Source organism: Amphibalanus amphitrite, unplaced genomic scaffold (assembly GCF_019059575.1).
Source record: "Amphibalanus amphitrite isolate SeventyFive unplaced genomic scaffold, NRLGWU_Aamphi_draft 000371F_arrow, whole genome shotgun sequence".
Classification (NCBI taxonomy): domain Eukaryota; kingdom Metazoa; phylum Arthropoda; class Thecostraca; order Balanomorpha; family Balanidae; genus Amphibalanus; species Amphibalanus amphitrite.
Window position 1 is genome coordinate 280,390 of NW_024881865.1, and position 14,656 is coordinate 295,045.

Below are 14,656 nucleotides of genomic sequence, written 5' to 3' on the forward strand. Positions count from 1 at the left end.
ACAGTGAGCATTACTGCCGAAAAGGTCACCAGACCGCGCGTGACAGCTGCCGGATCCAGCGAGGACTGGGAGTATTTCACCAGCCGATGGACGGAGTACAAGAAAGCCACCGGACTCACCGATACAGACTGCGTCATCCAGCTGCTTGAATGCTGCGACGAAGGCCTCCGCAGGGACCTCACCAGATTCTCGGGGGGCTCCCTCTCATCCAAGGACGAACAGACTGTCTTGGCCGCAATGCGAAGTCTCGCCGTCCGCGAGGAAAACCTCGCAGTGGCTCGCGTCCAGCTCCACAACATGACGCAGGAGCACGAAGAGCCGGTCAGGGCGTTCGCCGCTCGTCTTCGCGGGCAGGCGGCTGTCTGTAAGTTTCACGTCACCTGCGAATGCGGACGGGTCGTCAGCTACCAGGATGAAGTCACACGCGATACGCTCGCCAGGGGGCTAGCGGACAGGGATATTCAACTGGACCTCCTCGCCCAAGGCCAGACACCGATCCCCCTGGAAGAGACCATTCGTTTCGTCGAAGCAAAAGAGGCTGGTAAGCGATCCGCTCAGACGCTGGGTCAGTCTCAAGGTGTGGCCGCCGCCCGCAGCCAGTACCGGCGAGCGAAAGCGAGCATCGGCGAGCAGGAGCGGCGAGTATCAGCTGGCGATGCTGGCCGTCAACAGAGTTCAGTCGCAGGACCGGCCGACGTCTGCCAATATTGTCGTCGGACAGGTCATGGCGTAAAAGCCTCTGTCGCGGTTCGCGCTAAATCCTGTCCCGCCTACCGCAGCCAGTGCCGTCATTGCAGACGCCGGGGCCACTTCACCGAGGCCTGCCTGCAGCGACAGGCAGCCGGTATCGCGACTACACATCCGGAGGGCGATGATGACGCTCCCAGTGACGCTCTCTGTAGCCTCAGAGACTCAACGCACGACACGGTAGCTTCATGCACCGCCGCAGCCATGCGGCACCACATGTACGACGACATCACCCAGAGCTGGTGTCAGCAACCCAGCCAGCCCCAGCCGTCGATTAAACTGGACCTCTCGCTCCAACCGGCCGATTACGGCGCCCTGGGCCTCCAGTGCACGGTCAGCCAGGCCACCATCACTCAGGAAGTCATCGCCGACACAGGCTGTCAGAGCTGTCTGGCGGGCATCTCTCTCATGCGACGCCTTGGCGTCACGGAGGCTGACCTCGTCCCGACGTCCCTGAGGATGCACGCAGCAAACGGCGATCCCATCGACATCCGCGGAGCGTTGATCCTACGTATATCCGGCCACCGCGACGGCATTCGGCGGGAGACTCGACAGTTCGTGTACATCACGCCGAACTGCGACACCATGTACCTCAGTCGAGATGCCTGTCGTGACCTCGGCATGATCGACGCCGCTTTCCCCGCTGTCGGGCTCGCGTCTATCTCCGCGGATGGGATCGGCATCGACGAGTACAACGCATGTTCCTGTCCTCGCCGTCAGACGCCTCCGCCTAAGCCAACAGAGCTACCTATGCCGGCAACGGAGAGCAACGTCGACGCCCTGCGTCAGTGGCTGGCCGACTATTACTCTGCGAGCACGTTCAACACCTGTGAACATCAGCCACTCACGCCGATGGACGGTCCACCCCTGCGCATCATGCTCAGACCTGACGCCGAGCCAGTGGCCCACCACAAGGCTATCCCAGTACCACTGCACTGGCAGACGGAGGTCAAGGCCGCCCTGGATCGCGACGTGCAGCTGGGGGTCATCGAGCCCGTACCGATTGGTGAGCCGGTGACCTGGTGCCACCGGATGGTCGTCGTCTCCAAGAAGTCGGGAAGCCCTCGCCGTTGCGTCGACCTTCAGCCCCTGAACCGCTGCGCCGCAAGAGAGACGCATCATACCCCAAGTCCCTTCCACCAAGCCCGGTCTGTGCCGAGGTCGACCTACAAGACGATACTGGACGCCTGGAATGGCTACCATTCGGTGCCCCTACACGAGGAAGATCGACACCTCACCACTTTCCTGACCCCTTGGGGCCGATACCGTTACTGCGCGGCACCCCAGGGCTACATCTCCAGCGGTGACGGGTACACGCGCCGCTATGACGAGATCGTGATGGCGGCAAACCTGTCACACGACTGCTACACGAAATGCATCGACGACACCCTTCTCTGGGGAGACAGCATCGAGGAGGTGTTCTGGCGCACTGTGGAATGGCTGGACATGTGTGGCCGTTCCGGCATCACGCTGAACAGCGAGAAGTTTGTCTTCGCCCAGAAGACAGCGGAATTCGCTGGGTTTGAAATCACGCCTGACACAGTCCGCCCGTCTCATGCCTTCCTTCAGAGCATCACCGAGTTCCCCACTCCCAGGAACCTGACAGACGTCCGCGCGTGGTTCGGGGTCGTCAATCACGTCGCCTACGCATTCGCCATGGCGGATGCCATGCTGCCGTTCCGGGAACTCCTGAAGCCCGGCAAGTTCACGTGGACGGATGAACTCCAGGCACTGTTCGACATGTCGAAACGGACCATCGTCGAGGAGGTCACGAAGGGTGTCCAGATCTTCGAGACAGATCGCCCAACCGTCCTGGCCACCGACTGGTCCCGTACTGGTATCGGTTTCTGGTTACTCCAGAAATACTGCACATGCGCCGGTCGGTCACCACTCTGCTGCGCTGAGGGCTGGAAGACCACGCTGGTGGGAAGCCGCTTTACATCCGGCGCTGAATCTCGGTACGCCCCGGTCGAGGGCGAGGCGCTGGCAGTGGCCGACGCCCTCGAGAAAACGCGCTTCTTCGTGCTCGGCTGCAGCGACCTCACGGTCGTTGTTGACCACAAACCCCTCGTGAAGATTTTCGGGGACCGATCACTGGTCGACCTGCCCAACGCCCGTCTCCGTAATCTCAAGGAAAAGACCCTCCGGTTCAGATTCGACATCAGCTATCTCCCCGGAGTCAAGAACCGCGTTCCCGACATCGCGTCCCGGTACCCAACCGGCGCTCCCATCGGCATAAGCCTCTCCGACGACGTCACCGTCGACGATGCTGGCGAGGTAGCGGCAGCCGCCATCACCACGATCCGGTCTGTCACCTGGGACCGCGTGAGGGACGCAACGGCAGGCGATCCGTCGATGATGCGACTTCTCGAACTGATCGAGGGAGGGCTACCAGCCCACCGCCACGAGATGCCTGAGGAGCTCCGAGAGTATCATTCGCTCCGTGATGGCCTATACACCAGCGACGGCATCATCCTGTATGATCAGCGAATCGTCATCCCACCCAGCCTCCGCGAGGAGGTGCTCCAGAGTCTCCACGGTGCGCACCAAGGGATCGGCATGATGCTCGCGCGCGCGGCCGTAAGCGTGTACTGGCCCGGCATCACGTCAGCTATTCGGCGCGCCCGTGAACGATGCCACACGTGCAACCGGAACGCCCCATCGCAGCCATGGGCCCCACCTGAGGACATCAGTTACCCAGAGTACCCGTTCCAGCAACTATGCGCGGACTACTTTACACACTGCGGCCGTACGTACCTCGTCATCGTTGATCGTTATTCTAACTGGCCAATCGTTGAGAGAGCACAAGATGGCAGCGCAGGCCTCCGAGACTGTCTCTACCGCGTCTTCAGCACATTTGGCATCGCTGAGGAGCTGACGAGCGATGGCGGGCCGGAGTTCACTGCCCACGAGACACAGGCGTTTCTGGCCGACTACGGTGTTCGTCACCGCCGCTCCTCTGTGGCATTCCCACACGCGAACTGTCGCGCTGAGGTTGGCGTCAAAACCGTCAAACGCATGATCGAAGGCAACACAGGTGACAACGGGGAACTGAACGTGCGACGCTTCCAGCGCGCCATGCTGAACTACCGCAACACTCCCGACCCCACGACAGGGCTGTCGCCGGCCCAATGCGTGTTCGGTCGTCCGGTGCGAGACTTCATCCCGATACCCCCCGGTCAGTACCGTCCTCATCCCACGTGGCGCGAAACCCTGAGTGCTCGTGAGGAGGCACTCCGGAACCGCCACATGCGGGACCACGAACGCTGGTCCGCACATACGAGGCGACTACCTCCACTGACCGTCGGTGATGCCGTCCGCCTCCAAAACCAAATCGGAAGATATCCCAGGAAGTGGGACAAAACTGGCCGCGTCGTGGAGGTGCGACAACATAACCAGTACATGGTCCGGGTCGACGGCAGCGGCCGAATGACATTGCGCAACAGGCAGTTCCTGCGCAAATACACTCCGGTTGTTCCGGCTCGTCGTCAGCACACCCGAATGGACGAACTGCTCGACGACTTCCGCCGACATCCAACACGCTTGTCACAGTCGCACGCGAACTCTGGACTGACGCCACCCACTTCTCCACCTGCGGCGCAACCCCCCGGCTCTCCGACTCCAGTGGTCGGCCAGATGCCGGCGACGCCGCCGCGGGCGCCCCGTGGCAGGCCCCCGACACCGCGTCCACCCGCGCCATCGCCGCCTGTGGTGTTATCCCCGCGCGAGCGAGATGCGTCGCCGCCCCTTGTGTCCCCACAGTGTGTGACGCCGTCACCGTCCATGTCGACTTCACCACCACATCGCGTGTCCCCGCATGCGTTGTCGCCCGGTCATGCCACGCCGTCGCCGCCGGCCATGCCGCCCCCTGCCGCGCCAGGCTCGCAGCCGCTGAGAGATACTGAACCCGACCGTCCCCGTCGCAGTGATCGCCCGCGCCAAATGCCGATCCGCTATCGCGACCCCAATTTCACGCGCTGACTGTGCCACTGACTCCCTATCATTGTCAAACTCGGCAGTTGTTTGCGATGTTCGGATATGTTCCGCGTTTAGTGTTTGATCGTTGTCCCGGCTCGTTTTCCAGCCGGTCCACTCGTTCTGGTTGCCTAGAAGCTGTGTTTTGTTGCCCCCTGGGCTATTTGTTTGTTCGCGCTCCCGTGAATGCGACCCGTCGTTTGGCCTTTCGGCGTCGTTTCGTTACGGCACCCTTCAATCTATGCCAATCTATGTAAGTCTTTGTTCCCGGCCGGCAAAGACTGGGGGGAGATAGACATGTATGCAGTGCCTTCCCTCTGTAACATTGTTTCTGTCTCGTCCGCAGGACTAGATATGTCCAACATTCACTGAATTCCGAATACAGAATATCGAAATGGCGCGCATGCCTATCTAATTTGAACATTTACGAAGTAGTTTTGGTGACTTCGTAACATGTTACGAAGCTGTCAGAGGCGGTTGACACGTACTACGAATACCCGTCACGACGCGTACTGGTTGACCTGACCTGACCTGACCCGACCTGGTCTAAATGCTTCAAGACATCATCTGTGATCAAAACTAACACGATATTCGTGATCAGCACCCCGAAAAACCCTTAGCAGCCACACTTTACGACTTTCTAACAGGTCCCGATTTTCCCGACTTTGGGTCATTGACCTGACCTGGAAGGTCAACCAATGACCTAGGACCTTAAAATTGGGTATCATCGGCTTCCTCTCGTCACGGGCAACACGCTCGTTTTTTTCCGCGAAGCTCTAGCTCGATCAGGGGCCAAACGGCAAGGGGGGGTCCAACCGACCCCCCCCCCTACACATTAGAAGCTGGCAAACGCCGCACACATGCGAGCTCGCCCGCACATGGGGGGGGGGGGGGGTGGTTGCCACCCCCCCAGGTAGTCTTTCTGCTCTGCACTCAACATTTTTAGAGCTAGAAGGCTGATTTTTCGTATAGCTGCTCCTCTATCCTTTCTTGATGTCCACTGAAAATTTCAAGTTTCTGTGACCTTTGGTTTCGGAGATATGACCTTGTTTTTCAGGTCATGTCATGACCCAAATGGCCAATTCTCGACATCTTGCGTTGGCTATGGACCTTGTGAGCCTTTGACACCTTGATTTCGGCCTTTTTTACCAGTCTTACCTCCCACCCATCATGGAACATGTTGTTCGACGATGTACAGATGTCAAGGTCAAGGTCAAGGTCAACCTAGGTCATCTAAGATAATTGCGTTTTAGGCAAGCTGAATTTACTTTTTGTGAAGTTTTTTGACTGCATTTTTGGTAAAAGCTTCTCAGATCATGATTTCATGTGATATGAACCCAAAAACAATCGGTGCATACATCAGTAAACACACAGACACACACAGACATACAAACACATATAATTGACCTTGACCTAACTTGACCTGAAATGACCTCAGCAGTAAAATTCTGGTCGGATAGTGTGACAAAGAGGTTCTAGCTGGCTTGCCCTTGGCACCAGAAAACAGCATCGTCATCGGTATTTGATAAGCAGCGCACTTGATATCCAACGGTGACCCAAAACAGCAACATTTTTTAGTTTGACCTGACCTGGAAGGTCAATGACTGACCTGAGAAGGTAAAACTGGGTATCATTGGATTCGTCTCTTCCCAAAGAATCTTTTTGGTCTTTACTGCTAAGCTCTATCTCCAACAGGAACGAAATGGCGCGGGGGGGGGGGGTGGCAACCACCCCCCCCATGTGCGTTCTAGGATGGGAAAATGGCATGTGCGGGCGAGGGTTAAATGGAAGGATTTACAAGGACAGATGCAGAGCCCCCGCTAAGCGGAGCTTGCTGCGCTGGCCCTGCCCTTATACCTTCCGATGGTGTAATTCCTGATCCATGGCAGAAGTTAGAGCCCGAAGCTGAACGTACATACACACAAAGCCGCGCACGGCCGGTCCTTCTCCCTGACTTCGGGCCTTCGGCTGACTTCGATTGGCCTGCCACCAACCGCAACCATACCCGTCAGGATGCTCAACACCGAGCGCCCGTCGCGATTCGAACCCGGAATGTTGTAACCGGGACGCGTGCTCTCACCACGCGGAGTCCAACGCTCTACCGAGTGAGCTACGAGATCGGGACCGGTCGATCTCCTTGGATTGACCCCCTGTTTGTCTCATGTGAAGTTGAGCCGCTAAACTTTGAAAAAGACTGCGTCCCTGGATGTCAGTGACCCACTTTAGTACTTTGATTCAAACGTTCAATTTTCTCTGTAAAGCTCCTACAAGGTGAGCTGTCGTCTTTTTGTGGCTGTTTTGAGACACAATAAAAAAAAACTGAAAACGCAACATTTACTCATAATGGCATATTACGAGTACATGGTTTGGGTATGGTGTGGAATTGCATAGGTTTAAGTAAAAAGAAATCGTTTAAATGGAAATCACCTTTTTGATCATGCCAGTAGCGGCGGAACATCCTCAATTAAGGGGGGGGGGGGGTGGCACTGCCGACTTTTGGTCCCATTCTTTCCATGCAATGCCCATAGGGCTAATGTTAAAATGCCAAAATCAAAGGGGGGCACGGTACCCCGGTGCCCTCCCCGTTCCGCCGCCTATGAATCCATGCCAGAAATGTTATGAATGATACGATGTCGGATACAACCCTCATCCTTTCACAAACTCAACATCCATTATTGCATGCCATGCGTCAGAAAAGGGGTTTGTTGATGACCGTTGACAACGGCGTGAGCATATCGTCTTTCCGACTAACGGTCGCCGGCCGGGGTAACTTTTTCAAACATTCTCCACCCATGCCGGGCTGGGCAGGCAACTTTATCTCATGCGGACTGTTCCCTTGGAGCGGCATCGCTGCTCCCGAGGGAGCGCACCCCGTAGCCGGGTGCAGTGAGTGCCTTGGGGCTGGGTGGCCTGTCCTCTGGACGGGCTCAGCCCCGGCGACTCACTAGGGTGCCTGCCCAGACCAATGTCTACCCCTATATCCTATTATCCTCCCGGCTCTGAAATGGTCTAATTGGACCGAGAGGGCCTAACCCAACAAAAAAAATCGTAACGTTGGCATAAGTCTAAACACGTGAGCATGTCTGACCTGCCAGCTCACATCACCTGTCATCGCCCAACACTATTGTCAGCTCGGAGCAGCCAGCCCTCTAGCGGCCACTCTCAGCATACCCTGGTCTTTGCAGGGCCTCCACCCTGCACCTGCCCGCCACTCAGTGGGGCCCAGCAAGCTGTAGTTTAGCGCTCACTCTATAGATGGCAGCACATGGCTGCGGCCGCAGAGGCGCGTTGCGTTTCTGGCATTCCGTGCTGCGGCGTCGTGGTTGGTCGCGGTGTGGGGGCAGTGGGGACGCGGCGTGGGACGCGGCGGCGGCGCGTGAGGGGTGAGTGGTGCGCGCGTGGTGGCCCTGTCGGGCATTGTTTTATTTTGCGGAGTAGCGACTGCGAGGAGCTGTACCTATCTTATGAACACAACACTCGGGTGAAGACCTTTGGGCTCGTAAGGAACCTGGATTGACGACCGGTAAGTTCACGCTGTTCTTGAATTTCTTTCATTTCATTTTGAGTGTTGATGCGTGAGATTTGAGAAGGCACGTTGGTGTGATTTTCGTTTTGAAATGTCCCGATTCGCTGGATGAAGATGTAAGGCACATTTTATTGTTTTGCGGTGCATTAAAATGCACCCCTCGCCGGCGAAGGGAGCTGGATGCTGATGCAAGTTGCAACCCCTTATTTCGTTTTGCGCGACCATTTCTAGAAGGCTTCAGCGGTGTAACTTTCTATATGTATGGGGGTGCAGGTGCACCCCCATCCCCTGAAAGTGCACCCCCATCACGTCAAAGTGCACCCCTATAGGCTAAGCGGCGCCCCCCTTGCCGCCCGACACCGATAAATTCTTGAGCAAATGGCGAGGGTGATTTCCCGGCTACATTCCGTCTCGTGACCGGCGTCGTGCTGCTTGCGGGCTTGGGAAGCGTCCAGTCGTATCGTTCCCCAAAAATGGGTGAAGGGGCACACTCCGGCAAGAACGGGACTTTCTCAGCAAAAGTGGAGCGCCCGAGGCAGAAGTGGGGCACCTCCACTCCAACGTAGGTTGGGATCGTCAAGCATAAGACTGGCGCCCCAGTTGAGGAAAGGCGCCCCCAGTAGGAATGAGGCACCTCAAGCAGAACTTGGGTTCGCCCAGTAGAAGAGCGCCCTCAGTAGAACACGGGCGACCCCAGCAGAAAGGGGCGCCTCACCATAAGAAGGGTGCCCCAGCAGAAGAAGGGCACCCCAGCAGAAAGGGGGCGCCCCACCAGAAGAGAGATGCCTCCAGCAGAAAAGGAGCGCCCTCAGCACAAGAATGGCTCCCCAGCAGAAAGGGGGTTTCCCACCAGAAGAGGGATGCTTCCAGAAGAAGAGAGGCACTCCAATATAAATGGGGCACGTCAAGCAAAAGTTGGGCTCGTCCAGCAGTAGTGGGGCGCCCCCAGCAGTAGAGGAGTACCCCCAGCATAGAGCCGCCCCAGCAGAAAGGGGCGCCACACCAGAAAGGGGCGCCCTACCAGGAGAGGGATGCCTAAAGGAGAGAGGCGCCCCAATGCAAAAGGGAGCGCCCCCAGCAGAGGTGGGGCGTCCTCAGCGGCCCCGACGGAAGTGGGGCATCCCCAGCAAAAGAGCAATGCCCCCAACAGACATAGCCGAGCACCTTCAGCAGAATTTGAGCTGGCCGAGCAGAAGAGGGGCGCTCTAGCAGAAGAGTGCGCACCCGCAGAAGAGGGGCGGTTCCACCAGAAGAGGGGCGCCGCCACCAGAAGATGGGCGCCTCCAACAGAACGGGGGCACCGCCCGCAGAAGGGGGCGCATCCAATAAAAATGGGACACCTCAAGCGGCAGTTGGGCTCGCAAAGCACAAGAAGGGCGCCCTCAGTAGAAAAGGTCGAGCGACTTAAAGGAAATGGTTCACTTTCACGAAATTATTTTTTTTGCAATGGATTTGTGATTTTTTATGTTCAAAATGATCAGCAAAGAAAATAAAACCTTTTTACAACAAAAGATTATTTTCTATATTTTTGATATAGGAAGAACTTTTCAGTTTCTGTAAGGCACACGCGATCCAGTATGAAAAGAGCATGGGTCCCGAAAATTCTTAAACTAGAGAAATTATCGCTGCCACCGGCATTTGGGCGATCTGCTCGTGCTTTTGTTACTGGAGCGCCTCACTGGAGCGAATTTCTCTAGAGTTCTCGTAGATAATTTCTCTAGTTTCTGAAGAATTTTCGGGACCCATGCTCGTTTCATACTGGATGCGAATATATGCAAGGCACACATCCTCAACGCAAGACACATTTTTCGGGACGAGAAATAGAATATCTTTGCCTAGGGTGATCGTTGGGCGGTAAAAGCTCCTGATTTATGCTCGTCTCAGCCCAAGCTACGGAACTGCTATTCCAGTTCAAAACCCATGTTAAAATGTGAACTATTTCCTTTAGCAGAAGTTGGGCTCGCCCGGCAGAAGAGGGCCTTGGGTTAATATAAATGAACTGCAATCATATAAGCAACATCAGACTGTGTTCAAACTAAATCGGAGGAACACGAAATGGTGATCACCCTTAAGTCTGAATTTCGAAATATACCAACAAACCATTTTACCGAAATTGAGAGACAAAGGCGCACACAAGGGGGGGGGGGGCACACGGGCCCATGCCCCCCCCCATTCGAAAGGGGGCCATCTCAAATGGTTCTCAAACGGGCCCCTAGAATCCTAAAACCGCCGAAGACTGTCTAAAATGAGCTGAAATGACGATTAAAAAGACCAGGAGGGCCCATATCGGACCCCAGCAGGCCCAAATGAGGTCATACATACAATGTCCAGCGCAGTCAAGGGGAAGGTGATAGATGTCAAATTTCAACAACTTTCAAAAGGCCCCAAAGGGCCTTCAACTGGCGTCAAAGGGCCCTCTGCAGGCCTTACAGGACCCTCAGTTAGCCTTAAAGGGCCCTCAGGTGGCGTCAAAGGGCCCTCAGATGTCGTCAAAGGGCCCTCAAAAGGCATCAAAGGGCCCTCAGCCGACATCAAACGGCCCTCAGAAGGCCTTTAAAGGCGCCATTGGGCCCTGCACCGGCGTCAAACGCCTCCGAAGGCGTCGAAGGGCCCTTAGCTGGCGTCAGGGGCCCCCAGCTGGTGTCAGAGGGCCCTCAACTGGCGTCAGAGGGCCCTAAGCTAGCGTCAAATGGCCCTCCGAAGACCCCAAAGGGCCCTCAGCTGGCGAGGGCCCTTGAAGACCTTGAAGGGCGTCAAAAGACCATGAGATGGAGTCAAACGGCCCTCCGAAGGCCTCAAAGGGCCCTTAGATGGCGTCAGAAGGCTCCCAGCTGGTGTCAGAGGGCTCTCAGATGACGTCGAACGGTCCTCAGCTGGTGTCAAACGGCCCTCAGAGGGCCTCAAAGGGCCCTCGGCTGGCGTCAAAGGGTCCTTACAAGGCCTCAAAGGGCCCTCAGATGGCGTCGAAGGGCCCTCAGCAGGCCTCAAAGGGTCCTCAGCTGACATCAAATGGCCCTCAGCTGGCGTCAAATGGCGCTCAGAAGGCCTCAAAGGGCCATCAGCTAGGTCCAAAGTGCCCTCAGCTGACGTCAAACGTCCCTCAGAAGGCCTCAAAGGGCTCTTGGATCTTCGGGCCCTTTGAGGGCTTCTTCGTTGTGACAGTGCATGCTTTGTCGGTGAGGTGCGCACTGCGCGGTCGCCGTGGGTCCCTCGCACGCCGCCGGAACAGCGAGAGGTGGGTGATCGGGGCCGCCGTACGTGCCCTGGTACGGGCTTCCTGAATATCGGTTACGACTGGTACTAGGAAAGTGGGCATGCCGCCTGAAAATTGTGTCTGTAGTATGTGGTATTATATATTCCCGACCGGGGCTGGGAAAATGCGTTTTATTCACCGAGGTTTTTGTGCGGAGGACCGAGTGCCGGTAGGCACGAGGTCCGTAGCAAAAAACCGAGGTGAAAAGAGATTTACCACATGCCGTACCGGCGCAACAGTTAATATCATATTCATTTAATATTTTACACTTTAATCTTAATATTGTGTTAATATTATATTAGTACTATGTTCATATTTATAGTCACCGTGATTATTTTTTGTGTTTTTCATTATTGGGCTGCGTTGAGTATGAAAGATGAAATTCCTACTTCCCCCTTATTTAGGTTTTGAAAAAGCTGAGGATGAAGATGGTAAAGCGCCAGAAGTTAGAATAAAGATATTGAGTCCAGCAGGAGTGAGGAAACTGTGAGGAAAACTGAAAATTGGGTGAAACGCTGAATCAAACGCGTCTTGGATCCCAGCTGGAACAATATCAAATATTTCATTGTGGCACGGATGCTTCACGCATTTAAATTGTTCGTTTTTTGCGTGCATTATGTAGAAATAATGATTATTCCGACCATGTTCTGCAGCAATAAATACATTGGCATTGGAACGATAACCTTGTTTAGTTGAATTACGTTGACAGCAAAAGTAAGTAAACACGCAGTCGCTTACTTTTGCTGTTGCTGTTAGTGAACACACAATCCGTAAATATCTTCTTTGAAATTGGTTCTTCCGCTCAGAATACTCAGTAAAATTTTGTCTGGGAAAATCAAAAAGCCCTAGGGCCGAATCGTTTCCCAAATACCTTCAACATTAGCCGAGGCGGGCCGAAGCCATTTCCCAAATGCACGTGCTAATGTTAAAGGGATATCTCGGCATGTGGTAAAAAAGTGAGAAAAAAGTCAAATATCTGGTCTGTGATCTCGCTACGAATCTTTGTTATGACTTTTCATGTCGATATGCCTAAATAAATACGTCCCACTCATACACATCCGGACCAACCCGTGACTAGCCTCCGATTCTAGCTAGCCGGGGTTGGTCGGCCGGCCGGCAGTCAGGCGCTACCCGCGCTGATTTATGAGGGCCTTGCATCCACGCTTATTAATCGAATATTTTACATGATTATAAGATGGTGATACCTACTTACTCCTGAACCGTATTTGAATGAAACATGCTGCGTAAACAAAAATGGAACATTAAATGCTTTGAAAATTGAACGGGTACTGAAGTAATTGTTTTATCATGTATCGACAGAAGCTAAGTTTCAAGTCAACCGAAATATAATCGCGTTGGGGAACTTTTTCGGCTGGGGCCTGGGGCCCTTCGGCATGGAGGGCCCCAGCTTGCAGGTCGTGCACCCCCCCCCCCTCCCGTTCAAAAATCCTGTGTGCGCGCCTGTTGAGAGATATGATGCACCATCTATGCTCCTTGGAAGCGCCCTCATTGAAGGTCGCCCCTATCATCAATTGCACCCCCATCTCAAAAGCAAAAGTTACACCCCTGGAAGGCTTAACGGATTGGGTTCAAATTGTGCACACATTTACGTTCATCCTTCCTTGACGTATTCTGAAAATTAATGTTCTCTATTAGGTCATTTGGCCGAGCATGCCTCCGTACTCCCGACACCGGTGTACATACTACATAGGTCTATAATGGGCCGAGTTATGACGTCATATAATAGGCCATGCTCGGCTGAAATCTGCCGTGTTTGTCCTGCCTTCTATCGTGTTTTCCTAAACCTCAGGACGATCGTTAGATAGAAAGCTAAATCAAATTCGAGAGATCAGTAGGTACCCGCGAATCCATCATGCCAAACCCGTATTGTATGAAGGTCATTAAAGGTGATCGGAGGTCACTTAAATGTCAAGCTTGACCTCGGTCTTTCTGTCACGAAAAATGCATCATTCGTCGCGTCCAAGCAAGACAAGCATGTTGCTATCGTTATCTTTGCTGTGCAACGTTTTCTTCAGAAGTTCAGAAGTTAATCGCCAAAACCAGATGTTTGGGTCGTTGACCTGACCCAAACCAGTGAGCACCTCGGTCGACTTGAGATCTTTAAATCAAGCGCTATTGAACCATGCCGGGCTGTGCAGTGTGACCCTTTGTCCGTCAGTTGGTCGGATAAGTCCCCCGCATTCCCCCGCGGCCCTTCCCCTCCCCAGTCCGATATTACAGAGGACGGGGGCGGGCCGGCCGACGCTGCTCAATGCCAGCCGAAACTCCGTCCGATTCAGCAGTGGATATATCCGGTCACCGCCCCCGCGGGCTGTGATAAGCTGCCGGGACGTGTCGGCTGGAGGGAAGTCAGAAAAATAAAACAGTCAACAAGCAAGCATAGATATTCACTCTGGCAGGGTGGTTGATAAAGTGACTATTGACTAAGCTATTAAGCTCTTAACTCTATCTGAAATTCTTGTATTCTTTGGCCATATAATTACATGCTTGACCTTGCAGCGAGGCTGGACATTAAGTAAAAGGACATCCTGTAAGCCGAAACAAGCTAAAACAGATGATGCTGTCTGCTGATATGATATTGGTAGGAAAGTCCCATGAGAGTTGTTCGGATTACCTATATATGAGTCATCGTTGTTTGTGGAATAGCTTCCTGTACGTCGTGGGCGCCCAATGTGTGGATGTGAGGACCATCACCTTCATGGATCGTGATCTTCGGTCACGATCGAGCAGTCACGACTCACGAGCCACCAGTCGCCGGTCACGAGTCGCGAGTAACGACTCACTTCTGTCGTGTTACGAGTCAGCAGTCACGACTCCGAGTCGGCGTGGGTCGTGCCAAGTGTGCCGCTTGACTCCGTCCCGAAAAGGTCACGACTTTCATGGTAGGTCACCAGTGAGACGCCATGAAACCGCAGCTGATTTAAGGGTTTGTGGTCTCTCGTATGCAAACATCACTTATGCGCGACTAGGAAACATACCTCCAGTTTCATTTTTGACGGAATTTTTCAATTTTTTACCGCTATATCAAGGTAATAAAGGAGTGAAATAGATCTAGTTACTTGTTTCACCGGTTTTATGTTGGATGTTGTGGCTATTTTGCTCCGAACATCTCTCGGATTATGTGTTTGATTAGC

The 14,656-nt window shown here is 54.3% G+C and overlaps 1 protein-coding gene across 1 annotated transcript in view; it reads left to right on the forward strand.

Moving 5' to 3' along the window:
- The first annotated feature begins 8,020 nt into the window (after window positions 1-8,020).
- The window catches only part of LOC122389782 (serine/arginine repetitive matrix protein 2-like), a 70,229-nt gene continuing 63,593 nt past the window's right edge, over window positions 8,021-14,656 (forward strand). Inside the window, exon 1 of the mRNA XM_043382171.1 lies at window positions 8,021-8,245. The gene's annotated coding sequence lies outside the window, so the exon portion shown is untranslated. The remainder of the gene's footprint in view (window positions 8,246-14,656) is intronic.